Consider the following 18,254-nt stretch of genomic DNA (forward strand, 5'->3'; position numbering starts at 1 on the left):
TTTTATGGGAGGGGAAGTTAGGAGTTGTAGGCCTTCAATCCCTATTTTATGTCTGCCTTACCCACTGAGAAGGATGGTCCAGTGAAACAAGTATCACAAGAGAAGCCTGCCTGTAACTCTTCTGTTGACCACCAGCTGTCCCTCCTTAGGTAGGGATCCAAAGGCCTACCTTGTGATGTCTTCGCTTCCTCCTGAATCGGAGCAGCTCTTTGTGCTGCCGAGACACAAAGTTGACAGCGGCATACTCAAGCAGGGCTGAGAACACGAAGAGCAGGCACACTGCCATCCAAATGTCAATGGCTTTCACGTAGGACACCTGGAGTGGGGGTGGAGAAGAACACAGGGGCGTGAGGGCAAGGGAGAATGAAATATCTCAATATTTCTGCTCCTCAGTAACTCCCCCATCACTCACTGCTATTCCCTCCTCAGCTGGGATATTAGGAAAGTGCAGAGGAAAACAAGAAAAATGCACCAAGAAGACTGTACAAAACATTGGAGAAAATAGAATATGGTACCTAGAAGAGTAGTGAGGAGAGGAGGATGGTATATCATCATCGTTGAGTGAAACAGAATGGTGTGTTTAGTCTAAGAGTGATAGGAACAGAAGGGTGTACCTAACATTAAAAGTAAACAGAGAATGTTAGCAAAAGTAGCAGAGTAAGATCTTCAAAAACTCTTCTCCTGTATAAGAGCAATGAGGACAACAGCAAAAATGGTCAGAATCAACTTTCTCAGAAGCTCTGTTAACCAAAGGCTAACAGCAATCTTGAAAGCATTTACTTAAAAGGTCAGCTGAATGCCAGTAAGAGCATCAAAATTTGTGGCATTAAAAAAAAAAAACCAGCTTCATTGAGATAAAATTCATACACCAAACAATTCACACATTTAAAGTGTACATTTCAATAGTTTTTAATACATTCAAGATATGTGCAACCATCATCATAGTCAATTTTGGAATGTTTTCATCACCTCCAAAAGAAATCTAGTAACTTTTAGCCATTATTCTTTTTCTTATTCCCCCAATTCCTGTCTGCCCCCACCATCCCAAGCAACCATTAATCTACATTCTCTCTCTATAGACTTCCCCATTCTGGGCATTTCCTATGAATGGAATCATATACCATGTGGCCTTTTATGACTAGCTTCTTTCACTTAGCATAATGTTTTCAAGATTCATCCATGTTGTAGTATATATCTATATTTCATTCATTTTTTTTTAAAGATTTATTTATTTGAGAGAAAGAGAGTGTGTGCAAGCGGGGGAGGAGCAGAGGGAGGGGGAGAAAATCCCAAGCAGACTCCCCGCTGAGCACAGAGCCTCTATAGGGCTCTATCCCATGACCCTGAGATCATGATCTGAGCCAAAACCAAGAGTTGGACGCTTAACTGACTGAGCCACCCAGGTGCCCCTATATTTCATTCTTTCTTATAGCCAAATAATATTTCATTGTATGGATATGCCACATTTTGTTGATCCAGTCATCAGTTGATGGACATTTGGTTGTTTCCACCTTTTGGCTATTACAAATAATGCTGCTATGACCATCTGTGTACAAGTTTTTGTGTGGACTTACATTTTCATTTCTCTTGGGGCCTCGTGGTATTTTAACTTGGCCAATTCTTGTTCTCCTGTGCTAGCCTTGAAAACCAACAGACTGCAAGCAGAGTGAAAACCAGCATCCAGGCAATCAGTGAATGGGGCAGAACAGAGTTGGAGTTTCTTTAAAGCCCCATTCTCAGAGAACTGTCATTATTTGCGGAAAGACCGCACTCACAAGGAAGGCTGTCTTTATTTGACCTGACATGGAGCTGGCCCAGTGCGAACAGCCTATTCCCTGGGGGCATCTGTTGAAAACAGTGGCAACTGTTGAACATCACATCAGCCTGAGGCATTAGGTAAAGTTGAAGGAAACAGTAGGTTGATTAACAAGCTTAAAAGGAAAATCTGGGGGAATGAGATGTCCACAGGGGGCTTTAGAAAGCTTTCACATATTTCTGGGAATTGGTGTGCATGCTTAGGCCTGTGTGCTCCTCAGGAAAGGCCCGAGAAGGCCCCTTAGCTCTCAACTGTGGGTAACCTTGACATACTGAGCAAGCTGCAAGTGAAGGGGAAGGCAACACTGTAAACTGCCTGGCTGAGTTGTGTCCTAATACATCCGTAGAGCCCTAGAAAAAGGTTGGGAGGTCTCTAGGTTCTATGCATTTAAGCAAATTTCTGTCCAAGTTTAGCTAACCACCAAGCTAACTGAGCAGAGACTTCAGTGGCCCCACACAACAAAGAATACAGACCTTAGAGAATTAGTTCACAAGCGTTACTAAACAAACAGCAACAACAACAAATCTTGAGGAGGGAGAATCTGATTTCCAGAGATGCCACATTACATTATATAAAACATGTAATTTGCAACCAAAAATTATAAGATATGCAAAGAAATAAAGGATGGCCCTGCAATGGACTAAATGTTTGTGTCCCCCCCCCCCCCGCCCCCACTTCATAGGTTGAAATCCTAATTCCAATGTGATGGTATTTGGAGGTGGGCCTGTTGGGATGTAATTAGATCATAAGAGTGGAACTCTTGTGAAGGGATTAGTGCCTTTATAAGAAGAGGCCAGCTAGCTGGCTGGCTTTCCAGCCTGTGAGGATATAATAATAAGTTGGTAGTTTGCAACTGGAAGAGGGTCCTCACCAGAACGCTACTATGCTGGCACCTGATCTCAGACTTCAAGCCTCCAGAACTGTGAAAAATAAATTTCTTTCATTTATAAGGCACCCAATCTCTGGTACTTGGTTATAGCAGCCCAAATTGACTAAGACAGGCCCATACATAGGAAAAAAAAAAAAGCAGTCCAAAGAAGCTGCCCCTGAGGAAGCCCAGATATTGGACTTAATAAAGGCTTTATTTTTTTTTCAAATTTTTATTAAATTATTTTATTTTATCATTATTTTTTAAGGATTTTATTTATTTGTCAGAGAGAGAGAGAACACAAGCAGGGGGAGCAGCAGGTAGAGGGAGAAGCAGGTTCCCTGCTGAGCAAGGAACCTGATGCAGGACTCGAGCCCAGGACCCTGGGAGCATGACCTGAGCTGAAGGCAGATGTTTAACCAACTGAGCCACCCAGGCGTCCCTTAATAAAGGCTTTATTTTTTTTTTTAAGATTTTATTTATTTATTTGAGAGAGAGAGAATGAGATAGAGCATGAGAGGGGGGAGGGTCAGAGGGAGAAGCAGACTCCCTGCTCAACAGGGAGCCCGATGCGGGACTCGATCCCGGGACTCCAGGATCATGACCTGAGCCGAAGGCAGTCGCTTAACCAACTGAGCCACCCAGGCTCCCTTAATAAAGGCTTTAAATAAATTATTTTAAATGTGTTCAAGGAATTAAAGGAGACCTGTACAAACAATAAAGTATGAGTACAAAGTCTCACCAAACAGAACATAAGATAGAAATGATAAAAAGAACCAAATAGAAATTCTGGAGTTGAAAAATAACTGAACTGAAGAGTTCACTAGAGGGGATAAATAGCATATTTAAGCAGACAGAAGAAAGAATCAGTGAAGTTGGAAGAATCAGTGAACTCGAGGTTATCTTGTCAGAGGAGCAGAATGAAGAAAAATGAACAGAGCCTCAGAGACCTGTGGGTAACCATCAGGTACACTAACATATGTTTAATGAGTGTGCCTGAAGGAAAGGAGAGAAAGAAGCAGAAAGGGTATTTGAAGAAATAATGGCCAAAATTTTCCCGAATTTGAAGAAAAACACTAATGTACACATCTAAGAAATTCATGAACCCCAAGCAAAATGAAGGGCTCCACACCTACACACTTCATAGTCAAACTGTCAGAAGACAAAGAGAATCTTAAAAGCTGCAAGAGAGAAGCAACTCGTCATGTGCAAGGGATTCTCAATAAGAATGACAACTGACTTATCATTAGATTGATTATATACTTTTAAATTGGGGGTGGGTAGAGATTATTTAAATTAAATTTAAATTAAATTAAAGCATAGGGACAGGACTGGTGGGCATAAAGAGCTGCATTGTGATTGTGAGGAGTGAGATTTCTCAGAATCCAAGCAGTCTGATACAAATGGCTAACAGACACATGAAAAAATGCTCAACATCACTCATTATGAGGGCAATAACCAACACCACAATGAGATAGCACCTCACACCTGTCAGAATGGCTAAAATTAACAAGTCAGGAAACGACAGATGTTGGTGAGGATGCGGAGAAAGGGGAACCCTCTTACACTATTGGTGGGAATGCAAGCTGGTGCAGCCACTGTGGAAAACAGTCTGGAGGTTCCTCAAAAAGTTAAAAATAGAGCTACCCTATGACCCAGCAAATGCATTACTAGGTATTTATCCAAAGGATATAAGAATAGTGATTCAAAGGGGCACCTGCACCCCAGTGTTTACAGCAGCATTATGAACAATAGCCAAACTATGGAAAGAGCCCAAATGTCCATTAACTGATGAATGGCTAAAGAATATGTGGTGTGTGTGTGTGTGTGTGTGTGTGTGTGTGTATATATATATATGGAATATTATGCAGCCATCAAAAAAACTCCCTGAAATCTTGCCATTTGCAATGACGTGGATGGAACTAGAGGGTATTATGTGAAGCAAAATAAGTCAGAGGAAGACAAATACCATATGATTTCACTCATGTGGAATTTAAGAAACAAAGCAGAGAAACATAGAGGAAGGGAAGGAAGAATAAGATAAGGAAAAATAAAATAAGACAGGGAGGCAAACCATAAGAGACTCTTAACTACAGAGAATAGACCGAGGGTTGCTGGCAGGAGGTGGGTGGGGGGATGGGCATTAAGGAGGGCACTTGTGATGAGCAATGGCTGTTATATGTAAGTGATGAATCACTAAATTCTACTCCTGAAATTAATCTACACTATATGTTAACTAACTTGAATTTAAATAAAATCTTGGAAGAAAAAAAAAAGAAACCAAGCAGTCTGGAGGGCAGTGGGATGGCCTATATAAATGAGAAGACATCCTGTGTTTATGGATTGGAAGATTTGATATTAAGATGGCAACACTCTCCAAATTCATCCACAGACTGAGTGCATTTTTTTTTTTTTTTTTGGATGGGCAGCAAAGCAACGTTTATTGAGTGATAGCAAAGTGCTAGTACAAAGCACCCAAGGAGGAGGGGACCCAAAGGGGTTGCCACAGACTCAGTGCATTTTTTTTTTTTAAAGATTTTATTTATTTTTTAGAAAGCGAGCGAGAAACAGCATGAGAGGGGAGAGTGTCAGAGGGAGAAGCAGGCTCCCCGTTGAGCCGGGAGCCCGATGTGGGACTCGATCCCAGGACCCTGGGATCATGACCTGAGCCGAAGGCAGACGCTCAACCATCTGAGCCACCCAGGCGGCCGACTCAGTGCATTTTTAATCTAACTTCCTTTTTTATTGTTGTTGCAGAAATTGACAAATGGGACTTAAAATTCATATTCAGGTTCATATGGAAATGCCAGGGACCCAGAATAGCCAAACCAGTCTTTAAAAAGAACAAAGTTGGAGGACTCACACTTCCCAATTTTAAAACTTACTACAAAGCAATGGTAATCAACAGTATGGTACTGACATAAGAATAAATGTATAGATCAGTGGAACAGAACTGAGAGTCCAAAAATAAACCCATACATTTATGGCCAATTGATTTTCGACAAGGATGTAAATTCAATGCAGGGAAAGGATAGTCCTCTCAACCAATAATGCTGCAGTAACTGGACATCCACATGTAAAAGAATGCTATCCCTCCCTCATAGCTATATGCAAAATGCAAAATGGATTAAGGCTTCTATTTAGGGCTAAACTACAAAACTCAGGAAAGAACATAGGTACAAATTTTTGTGACTTTGGATTAGGCATTAGTTTCTTAAATATCATACCAAAGGCCAAGCAACAGAAGAAAAAATAAATTTTACTTCATCAAAATTAAAAACCTTTGTGTATTAAAGGACACCATCAATCAAGTGAAAAGACGACCCAAAAAATGGGAGGAAATATTTGTAAGCCATATATTTGATAAGGGATTAAAACCCACAATGCACAAAGAACTATTACAACTCAACAATAAAAAGAGAAATACTTTTATTATAAATTGGGCAAAAGATTTGAATGGACGTTTCTCCTAAGAAGATATAGAAATGGCTAATAAGCACATGAAAAGAATGCTCAACATTATTAATCACTAGGAAAATGCAAACCTAAACCACAGTGAGGTAAATACTACTTCACATCCACTAAGATGTTTATAATCAAAAAGACCTCAAATAATAAGAAGCATTGGTGAGGAAGTGGAGAAATTGGAACCCCAGGGAGATTATGAAGTGGTGTAGCCACTTTGGAAAATAGTTTGGCAGTTCCTCACAAAGTTAAGCATATAGTTACCATATGACCCAACAATTCCACTCTTAGGTAAATACCTATGAGAGTTGAAAACATATGTCCACACAAAAACTTGTACACAGTTGTTCATAGAGCATTATTTATAATAGCCGAAAAGTGGAAATAACCCAGATGTCCCTCAACTGATGAATAGATAAGCAAAATGTGATTGTCCCATACAATGGAAATATTATTCAGCCACAAAAGGGAATGAAGTGCTGATACAATGTACAACACAGATGAATCTTGAAAACATTATGCTCAACGAAAGTGCACGTATTATATGATTCCATTTATATGAGATGTCCAAAATAAGCAAGTTCACAGAGGTGAAAAGTAGAGTAGGGATTGCCAGCGGCTGGTCAGAGTGGGGAATGAGGAATCGAGTGTTGATGAGTTATGGGGGTTTCTTTTGGGGTGATGAAAACGTCCTGGTATTAGATAGTGGTGAGGGTGTGCAACTTCGTGAATATATTACTTGCCACTGGATTTTATGCTTTAAGAACAGTGAATGGAGAAGAATGTGAGGTTGAGTGTTAATAGCGTATGAAGCCAAATACCACGTCTGGTGTTAACAATGAGTGGAGCAGAACGTTGAGTCTGGTGTAAATCATAAGTGAAAGAGACTGTAGCATCAACTCTTAATAGACGGGAGCAGGATGTTGAGTCTAACATAAGGAAAAGGAAGCAGATGTATCTGCTGTTACAATTGCACAGAGCAGAATGTGTTGTCACGTGGTAACAGTAAATGGGGTTTGCTTTCAAGCATTTATAGTGAAGCTAGAAGAATGCAAAGTCTAGTGTTCATAGTGCAAAGGGCAGATTATTGAGTTTTAAGAGTGAATAGAGGCGACAGTGGTGTCTAGTGTTAATGGCAGATGAAGCCGAATGTCATCTCTCACATTAAATGTTAATGGAACATGAAATATCATGAAAACAAAACAAAGTAACATTGGGGAGATTGTTCTAGATTAAAAGAGTAGCCATATACAGAGGCGCCTGGGTGGCTCAGTCAGTTAAATGGCTGCCTTCTGCTCAGGTCATGATCCCAGGGTCCTGGGATCGAGCCCCACATGGGGCTCCCTGCTTCGTGGGGAGCCTGCTTCTCCTTCTCCCTCTGCAGCTCCCCCTGCTTGTGCTCTCTCTGTCAAATAAATAAATAAAGTTAAAAAATTTTTTAAAAAAGAGTAACCATATACAATATGAATCTTGACTGGATCCTTGATTGGATCCCTCACCATATTTGCTGATGATGTTTTTTGACATTTGGGAAAACCTAAAGTTTCTGTATTAGATGATATTATGGAATTATTTCTAATTCAATAATTATTGATATAAAATTGATATATATAAATATAATTGATATAAATATAATTATTATTGAACTAATGTTAACTTTTTTAGATGTGACAATATCATTGTGGTCCTTATTCCTTATTTAGAGATGGCTTGTCGTGATGTCTGTAACCATTAAATGATTCAGCAGAAATTATGTCTACCTACCTACCTACCTACTTACCTACCTCCCTACCCACCCACCCACCTATTATACAGAGAGAGAACTAAAGTAAATGTGGCAAGATGATAACAGTTGGAATCCAGGTGAAGGATATTAGAGTGATCATTGTATAGTCTTCCAACTTTTCCGTATCAAGACAGAATGTTAAATGAGGCATTAATTGGAAATGGTACAAATGTTGTATTTAGCATAAGGCTGAAGGGAGCAGAATATGGAGTCTGGCATTAACGGTAGAGCTGAATGTTGTGTCTGCTGGTGAGTGATTAAAACAGAATGTGACTCAAACAGTAGTAGTGAACGTGGTAGAATGCAGGGCCTAGCGTTAGGAGAGAGTAAAGCAGAATGAGGCATCAAGCATTCATAGTGAAGGCAGCAGAATGTTGTACCTCACGTATGGGTGAATGGAGGAGTATGTGGTGTCTGGCATTAATAGTAAATGAAGCAGAACATTATGTCTAGTGTTAAAAGTGAATTAAGCAGAATGTGAGGTTTGGTGTTAACAGTGAAAGGAACAGAATGTTGCATTTATTGTAAGGGTGACTGGTGGAGAATTAGTGTCTGGTGTCAGTAATGAAGTGGAATGCTGTGTCTGGTGTTCGAAGAATGGAGCAGAATGTTGTGTCTAGCACAGAGTGAATGGAGCAGAATGTGTATCTGGCTTATATAGTGAATGGAGAGAAATGCTGTGTCTAGTGTTAATAGTGAATGGAGCAGAGTATGGTTCAAGAGTGAATAGTGAAAATAGCAGGATGTGGTGTTGAACGTTAGAAATGTGGAAGAAGATTGAGGTGTGGCAGAGAAGGGTTCACGTATGATGTTTGGGATGAGGCTGCAATCTTACAAAGGACCTACTTGCAAGGTTGGCCCTTGGTTGACAGCTGGGAACTTGGATTTTGGGAATGTTCCCACTTTCCGTAACTGATAAGGATGCCTACTGTGCCTAGACTGCCAATACCAACAATACGGATTGTGCTGAATGTCTGCTTTCCTTCTGGGAGTCCAGAGTTTTGCTATGTGCCAGGCAGAGGGGGCCTATGTGACCAGCACCCAATAAAAATCATCCATACTGAATCTTTTTTTTTTTTTTAAGATTTTATTTATTCATTTGAGACACAGAGATACAGAGAGAGAGAGCATGAGCAGGGAGAGAGGCAGAGGGAGAGGGAGAAGCAGGCTCCCTGCTGAGCCAGGAGCCCGATGTGGGGCTTGATCCCAGGACTCTGGGATCATGACCTGAGCCGAAGGCAGACACCCAACCATCTGAGCCACCCAGGTGCCCCATCCATACTGAATCTTAATGAACCTCAAAACAATGTTTCTATCTCCCTGGGCAGAAACATCCCACACATGTGACTGCCTTTTTATTGTTAGGGTAAGAATGTGCTCTGTGTGGTCCCTCATGGTGGGGAGAAAACAAGGAAGCCTGCAGATGGTTTCCTCCAGACCCTGCCTGTGTCTTTTTACTTTATCACCTAGCTGTGTATTCTTTTTTTAAAATTTTATTTTTTTTATTTTTAGAGATTTTTTGTTTTTATTTTTTTCAAGGATTTATTCATTATAGAGAGAGAGAGAGAGAGTGAGTGAGTGCTCGAGCAGGGGGAGGAGCAGAGGGAGAGGGAGAGGGGAAGCAAACTCTATGCTGAGCGTGGAGCCTGATGTGGGGCTCCATCCCATGACCCTGAGATCATGACCTGAGTGAAACCAAGAGTCCCACGCTCAATGGACTGTGCCCCCGAGGGGCCCCCCTAGCTGTGTATCCTTAATGCAACACTGTAAGAAATCTTAGCCGTGAGTACAATGATATGCTGAGTCCTGTGAGTTGTATCAAATCTCTGAACGTGGGGGTGGTCTTGGAGACCCCCACCACAAAGCATCTACTGTTAATGGTAAAAGGAGCAGGATGTTGTATTTAGCACTAAACGTGAATGGAGGAGGAGGTGGAGTTGAGTGTGAATAGTAAGTAAAGCAGGATGTATGTGGAATGTTGGTAGAGAATGGAGCAAAACCTGGGGGTTGGCAACTGTATACAACATAGTGTTCAGTCTGGAGGAGAGGTTTGATGCATCAGAATGCTGGATCCTGCCAAGTGCAGCAGATGAAGACAGAGTGACTAATTCCTTATGCTCCCTTTATCTCAGGCAGGTAGGGAGATGAGTGTCCTTCTTTGTCCAGGTGTTCTGTGCTCTTGGGCAGTAGGACTTACCTTGGGCAGGGATGCTCGGGAGCCAGAGCTCTGGGTGGTCATGGTGAGCACAGTGGTGATGCCCAGGCCCACACGGGCTGGTGCAGCATCCATGTTGATCCAGAAGGAAATCCACGAGAGGATGACAATGAGTAGGCTGGGAATGTACATCTGGATCAGATAGTAGCCCATCTGTCGCTCCAGGTGGAACCGGGCCTCAATGCAGGTGAATTTACCTGTAAGAAGTTAGAGTGAGAAGGCAAAGTAGCCTGGTGGGTAGGAACATGACTCTGAGGTCAGAACAACCTCAGCTGGAGTCCTGGTTCAGCATCACACTAGCTGTGTCCTCAGGCAAGTGATTGGATCTCTCTGTGTCTCCGTTTCCTCATCTGTGGAAAATTGGGGATGATGATGATGATGATGATGATACCTACCTCACATGGTTACCTGCGTGGTTACTGTGAGTATAAAATGAGATGATGCCTATAAAGAACTTCGCACGGTCCTCACATCATTTATGTTCAGGGATGTCAATTGCCATCATCCTCATCAGCCCTGTTTTGTTGCTAAGAGTGGGCCTCAATGGATCAGTTATCTTCCCAAAACATGACTTGATCCTGTTACTTCCTCTTGTGAAGACTTTCTTTCCTTCCTTCTCTCCTTATACCAGAAAGTCCCCATTATCTACAGGGAAAAGTTCAAACTTTTCAGTTTGCTCTTCATAGTCATGCTCTGGCCTGTTTTTCCATCCCACTTGCCTTCTTTCTTCACCCTAATCATGAGCCCCTCCACTCTATCCCTTGCCTTGAGCATGTCCTGCACTTTGACCTTTCTGAGCTTTGGCTCCTGCTAATCCCTCTGCCTGGGATGCTGGGACTCTTCCCCACAACCAGCCAAAGCAACCCTCCAGCTCCTCCGCGGTGCTTTGAATGTCACGTCTGCCCAGGCAGAATGACTCTTCTCCCCCGTGAGTTCCTTCAGTTCTGTTCATGCAGTCATCGGGCCTTTAGGGCATGATGTACTGAGGATGTAGGTACATTGGTCTGTCTCTCCTCTGCAATGGCCTGTGGGCAGCTGGTCTCCTCCCCCTCTGTGCTTGCCTGGAACTGGGGTGGGGCCGGTCCCATGGAGGGGGCTGGTTCTCAGCTCCAGCCCCCTGCAGCGCGGTTATTAGGGGAGTTCCTAGAGCTCTCTGGACTGGCTGCCCTGTGTGGGCAGGGCCTCGTCAGCCTCTCCCCCTCGAATCCACAGGGCCTAGCACAGAACTCAGCTCTCACTGAAGTGGGAATAGTGAAGAGCGAATGAGATCATGAATAAGAAAATGCTGTGTGAACAGTTTCGGGCTGTGGTACGCGAGTTAGTGTGACTGTGTGATCCGTGGGAAGTCACTGCTCTCATGGCTGCTAATGGGAGTCCCATGACCTCTCTGCATCTCAGCATGCCCAGGGATCAGGAGAGTATCTCTGGAGGTTCTGAGGCATCTCGGAGGTGACCCAGGAAGGGGCAGCTGTCCTCAACAGACCAGAGCCCAGGCTGCCTGCCCTTGCCCTGGGCCTTCTACTTGCAGCAGAGCACCCAGTGATTTCTCTCAACCCCCCTGCTTCACGTCCTCCCCTCCCTGGCCCCTGTCAGCAGCCTCTTTCATGCCTCTACTCTCCTCAGCTAGGCTCAGCAGCAGCCTCCTGCCCAGCCCTCCAACTTGCGTACTGACTGCCTGCCTTTCTTCCGCTGTGGCTCCGTGAGCTCCTTCCCAGCCTGCGGCAGGGCAGGCAAGGCCAGTCTTGATACGACCCCAGTTCATTCCTGCATCCCATCTTCCCACAAAGGCTGTGCTATGCCTGGGAGACCGCTGAGCAGAACAGCCGTGGCTTCTTCCCCCTCTTGCAGCTTGCAGTCTAGGGGGACCCTTTCCAACTGCACTGTTTACGAACCTCAGTGCCACCTCTCAGCTTCCTCCTGCTGGGGTCTGACGAGAGCACTCTGTGTACTGTGTCCTGTCAGAAATGTAAGTTCCCCTGTGACCGATACTGCTAGATGTCCTAATAGCAGCTCCTCCCTTCCGCCTTGGGAATAGGATTCATTTTGACCTGGGCATGCTGCTACCTGGAATGAAGACTGTGTCTCCCAGCTTCCCTTGCAGTGAGCTATGGCCTGAGCTTTACTTATGTGCCCCAGGACATCTGGGAAGAAAGTATCAGAGTTTCAAAGACTATGCTCTTAACCACTAGGTAGTAAACACAGAACTGTGTCCATCACGGGCACCTCATAAGATCTATTGGATCAAAGGCTGAATGAATGTTTGGACCTACCTGTGTTGTAATGCTTTGTGCAGTATCTCAAGTCCTTCTCTTCTTTCAGGATAAACTGGGGTAGAGTTAGTCCATCTGCCACCTGCACAGCTCCCTGCTCCTGCCACTCGAAGATCAGGTCATTCATGGTATATCCAACTGGGATGGGGGATCAGAAGAAGGAGTGGTCACCACCCAGAAGCACTTATTTGAGGCATGTCATAGTTGGTTTGGGTTAGAGACTGAGAGGCATCAGGTACTAGAGGGAATGCATGAGACCATGTTGCCTCACCACCACCCCTCCTGACTCCTCTTCTACCCTCTCCCCACCTCCCCTGCAACCAAGGAGGTTAAAACAGGTTTTATTGTTTATATCAACCCCCCTGCCTTCTACCTCCCTTCCTGCCCCTCCCACCATCCTATATTGGCTTGTCCTTTTGCCTCCACCTCTTACCCCTGTGGTCCTAGTCAGTTCACATCTGCTATTTGGCCTGCGTACCATCCTTGCAAGCTCCCTGCTCTGCTCACAGCAGCTTTTCCTCTGGGGAATGACTCTACAGAATACTGTTGTGGGACTATCAGCTGGGGGCCAAGGTGTTAGATAATGACTCAACTAGACCAGTCAGACGCTCTGTCCCAGGACTTGACTCTTGAGTCAAGTGACAGAAGGTTCAGGAGTTGGCTGGTGCCAATTCCCTTCAGATGTGGTGCTCCACCTAAATCCTCTGCCCTGGTTCCTGTACTTTCAGCTTCTCTTTCAAGTCCGTGAGGAAGCCCTATGTCCTTCCCTTGAATTCCACCTTTTAAATTAGATTGGTTTCTGTTTGCAGTCAAAGAAGTCAGCTCCCTCCTCTAGTAGGTTCACTTGTGACCTCCGACATAAAGCCCTCTCCAGTGCCCCCTCTCTTTCCCAGTCAGAAGGAAGCACTCTTTCTGCCAGGAGTCACAGCATTCAGACTTCCAACAACACACTTACCACCTGCTGCCCTGTGTTAGAGTTATTTGTGCAGCTAGCTGGCTGTCTCTCCAGCTGCAGGGAGCATCCCTGTGAGTTCAGGGACCGTGACTTATTCAAGCTCTTTCTCCTCTGTTCCTGGAGAGCATATTCACAAGGGACATGGAACAGTGCCTCTTGGGAGAATACTGCTGGCTCCAAAGCTGGGCCTCAGCCAGCCAGTAAGGGGGTTTAGATTTCTAATGCATTTTCAAAAGCGAAGCCCCCCCATCTGGTATTTTGGGCTCCGACAGTCTTCTTGTGGGGTCCAGCAGTTAGGAGCAGCTGTATGGGAATTTCTGCAGGTCCCATGGGTAAAGGGGAGTCTGGTTCTTTCTAAAGCCCTCATGCAAGGGACTCACAGCTTTCCAGTTGCATGATACACGTCTGGACATCCATGGGGAAATTCTTCAAGTCCATGGGGCAGGCCAGTGTTAGGGTGATTCTGAGAAGAGAAGGGAGTTGAATGATGCTAGAGCCACAGACCAGGGAAGCTGTACCTCCGTTCTGGTTATTACCAGAAAATCAGTTATCTTGGACAGGTCAAGGAGGTCAGGGAACTAGTGTTTATGGAAATAATATATGTATATTTCTACATTCCAGATATGGAAATGGAGGCTCAGAGAGATACAGTAGGTTGCCTAAAGTCATACAGTCGGTGAACTTCTGGGTTTCCGTGGAGTCTGTCTGACTTCTAGACATCTGCTTTCAGCAAGGGAAATGAAGGCCTGGAGGACCTTCTGCTAGGCTCTGAGTGGGCATCGGATGCACACCAACACTGCCCCTGATCCCTACTCTTCTGCAGAGGCTGAATTCCACGTTGAGCAGCCCCAGGCCTCAGGCATCCAGATGCACTTGCAGCAGGGGCTTCAGGTGGTTCTTTGCTGCCTCCCTTCATGCACTGGACTCATCAAACGTTATTTTAAAGAGGCCCTTGCCTTATGGGTGTCCAAACAGAGCTGGCTCACACCTGGGGGCTCGTGCTGGGGTCAGTTGGGAAGTGGTGGGTGCCCCAGGCTTCTGGGAGAGCTGTCTATTTTGGTTTGTTCCACTCTTGCCTAGGCTGAGCCTTCGAACCAGAGGGAGTCCCCCAACAGAAGCAAGGTCCACAGTTCAGGCTAGGATGCAAGGCTTCAGCTTCAAAGGCTGTGCCCACATCGGAGCACCTGCTGCAGAGAATAGAGAAGAAAGGCTCTCAGAGCCCAAAGAGGCTTAGATCATCAGACCAACTCCTTCATTTGACAGTTGAGAAAACTGAGGTGCAGAGAAAGATTGGTCGGGACTCTTGCAAGGTCACACAGCGCGTGATGGCTCAAAGGCCGGATTCAGAACTGTGTTTCCTGGCCATTGGATTCTGAGCTCATGTGTTTACTTTCCGACACTGCTCTCCTGGAAAGCGCTTCATTGGTGGTGGTCTGGGGACACTCAGCTGCCAGCACCTTACTGCACATGGTGAGCACACGGCCCTGTGTCAGCCTCCTCCCTCCAGCTTACACCCACTGCTCTGGGGTTGGGCCCCATTTAAGCACAAGGTACAAGCAAGTGGGGGGAAAAGGGAAGGGAGAGGGAGGGGGAAAGTGAAGAGAAGGTGAACAGAGTTGAATTTCTGAAGATAAAAGCTCCAAAGTAGGGCAGCTGTCACACTAGGTTAATTTTCTGAAGTTGAATGACCTTGGGAACATCACTTTCTGCTGATTTGTCCTTCTGTCATGCTGCATGGGGCTTAGCTTTGTAGAGATACCAAACCAGCCTGGCAGCAGCAAAATCCAGCAGAGTAACCTCTCCTGCCCCAGCCATTAGGGCACTGGTGGTCATCCTGAGCCCACCACCCTTCCATCTGGATGTGCACTGGCAGGATGGGCTCCAGGGTGAGGAAGGCACGTCCTCTCCTCAGTGCCTCCTTTCCCTGCTGAGGTTCTTAAGTCCCCTCTCCCACCTGGCCTGCTCGCAGGAGTCACCCTGAGTCCAGTCACATCTGAAGGTTAGGATGGTTGCAGCCTCGCCTATGGGCCTGGACATTTAAAGCTCATCTCCTAATGGAAACAGAAAGATTTATTCCCCGAAGAACTGGAGGGGGAGGAGGAGTCATTTAGGGCCAGTGTCCCTTTGAAGCTCTTTGAAATAAACACATACTCATTCATTCATCAAATGAGTGCCTATTGAATGCTGGGCACTGTTCTGCTAGGCTCTGAGTGGGCATCGGATGCACACCAACAGATTGGAATTGGGGCTGTGCTACTGGGTGGCTGTGGGAACTTTAGCAAGTCACTTAAATTTTCAGATCTTCACTTGTCTGATCTGCAAAATGGGCGTAATAGAAACTATTTCATGGAATTGTTAGGAGGATTACAAATAATATATGTAAAATACCCAGCCTAATCAGTAAATTCTCAGTGAATGCTACATATGTAAGAATCTAGCATGGACGTTGGTCATTTTCTCCATGACTTGGGGGTAGGAATGGGGAATTACATGGGAAGAGTTGGCAGGAGACTCTGAAAGTTTGCCCCTAACCAGTATCTGCAGGATACCTCCCAGCTGGGAAGGGGGTCCCAGCTTCCTAGACTCAGTGCAAGGTATGGAGGATGGAAGGGGTTCATGGAAGGGAGGGAGCAGCCCTGGCTTGTACCTGTGAGTAGCCTGGCAGGCCCATTTTTGTTGAAGCTGCTACGACTTTTCAGGCTTTGTGCCTTTGCTCCTACTATTTTTTTTTTTTAATTGTGATAAGAACATTTAACATGAGATCTAGCCTTTTAACAAATGTTTATGGGTACAATATAGTATTGTTAACTCTAGGCACAATGTTGAACAGCAGCTGTCTAGAACTTACTCATCTTGAGTAACTGAACACCCCTGCTACTGAGCACTGTCTTTGAATACTCTTTTCCCTTCTTGTTTTATTGAAATGCTGGGTAAGCTTAGGGGCCTAACCTTACCCCTTCTGTCTCTAAGATGCTTCCTTGGTTCCCCTGGTTATAACGAACCACTCACCCCTAGGACTTCGCCCAGGATGTTATTCTTACTCCCTGAGTATAATCTACAGAGCTGGCTCTGCACATTGTGCAAAGGTGTGGGGTTGCCCGGGCCTGTGCACCCGTGGTTGGCCCACCTCTTAGCGTCTGCCCCCAGGAGGCCATGGGGCCAGGTGCATCCTGAGGAGGATGGCAGGGGTGAACCTGCGTGGAGCTCACCTGATGCTGTAGAGGACATTTCCATTCCGGGAGATCCTCAGCAGTTTGTTGTCAGTGGTGATCTCGTGGAAGTGGGCCCCCTTCTCGTTGGCGAAGAACAGGTCAGGCTTCCAGATGGAATCCAACATGGATGGGTCCAGGTCCAGAGAGTCATCCGGGTATTCATTGTAGGCCAGCCGGGGGTCGTTCCACTGCTGCCTCAGGAAGATGTTGACCCTATAGTCCTACAGCCAGGAGATAAGGAGGTGGAGTCAGGGTCAGGCCCCGGATGTCCGCTCTTGGAGGGCCCGGATGCTTTCGGTCAGTGCTCCCTGAAGTCCCTTTTGGAGAATTATGAGGATGGTTGCAGCTTATGTGGGTGAGACATAAAGTCTATGCCTCAGGAAAAAAGTCAGGGGATTCATCCCTGAAAATCCTCTCCATGCCCTATGAAGTATATTCAGCTCTGAACTGAGATTATTTAAATGGTATTCTTTTGAAAAAATTTAAAAATAAAGTTCCACCTGATAATAATAAACACCTGTTTTCATCCTAGTGACATTTTGTCACGTTTGCTTCATGTTTTTGACTAGAGAAATAGCACATCCCAGATAAAGTTGAAGTCCCCCTTTTATTATGGAGGCTGTCAGGGCAGTAATTCTCATGCACAGTGAAGTTTGAGAATCACTCTTCCAGGTAGATTGACGGAGCAAAAGGAGAGGCTGAAAGCTGCTGCCTGAGCATTCAAACTGTTCTGCTTGAAGAAAACAATTAATTCCCAAGCAGTGAAGGAAGGATGGGTGAATTCTGCGGTGCTCCTCCTGGTCCTAGAGTTCATACCACTCTGTTTCAATCCCAACCTTCTGCAACCTTCTATCACACATGTTGATTTATTTGTTTGGGGAGGATTTCCTTTTTAATTTTTTTCCTAATGTAAACTCTACACACAACGTGGGGCTTGAGCTTATGCCCTCAAGATCAAGAGTCGCATGCCCTACTGACTGAGCCAGCCAGGCGCCCCTGGGGAGGATTAATAGACGTGGAGTCACATCTTACTGGGTTCTAAACTCAGTGCTAAGTCTAATGCTTCTCGGATGGGACTGCAGTGTAGTTATTCTGCTGGGAAAAAAGTCATGATCAAACCAATTAGGGAAATGTTGGACTAAACCAAATGCAACTGATTTTTTTTATTGCGGGAGTTCTTGGAGACCATAATATGCTAATTATTTGTATGTATCTCCAAGAGGGGAATAGAATATATATTTCCCTGATTTATTTTGAGTACAGAACTCTTGCATCTTGTGCATGATGCTTGCCTTCTACAGAATGTATGTAGGAATTGCCGGCCTAGTCAAAACTCCCTCCCCCACCCCCCACCTTGGTTTCTTTTCTGGATGGAGAAACTGAAGTCCAGAGAGTTAAGACTGACCCAGGATCACTCTGAAAAGGCAGGTCAGAGCTGACTGTGGAGTGCAAGAGTCCTGACTCCTAGCTGAGGATTTGTTCAGCTGGTCCTAGGATTGCTGAAAGAGTCCATTCAGCAACCAATCACAGTCTGAGAAGCAGTTAGTGGTATGGGTAGGTCTCCATGCCAGGAAAGTGGGTCATGAAGTTAAGAAATATTTTCATGAAGAGGGCGCCTGGGTGGCTCAGTTGGTTAAGCGACTGCCTTCAGCTCAGGTCATGATCCT

General features: G+C 45.0%; 1 long non-coding RNA gene across 1 annotated transcript in view; it reads left to right on the forward strand.

Moving 5' to 3' along the window:
- LOC118006630 overlaps positions 1-18,254 on the forward strand; it is a 154,421-nt gene that overhangs the window by 24,096 nt on the left and 112,071 nt on the right. The window lies entirely within an intron of this gene.

This window comes from Mirounga leonina, unplaced genomic scaffold (genome assembly GCF_011800145.1).
Source record: "Mirounga leonina isolate KUSES-001 unplaced genomic scaffold, KU_Mleo_1.0 Mir_98, whole genome shotgun sequence".
NCBI classification, from domain to species: domain Eukaryota; kingdom Metazoa; phylum Chordata; class Mammalia; order Carnivora; family Phocidae; genus Mirounga; species Mirounga leonina.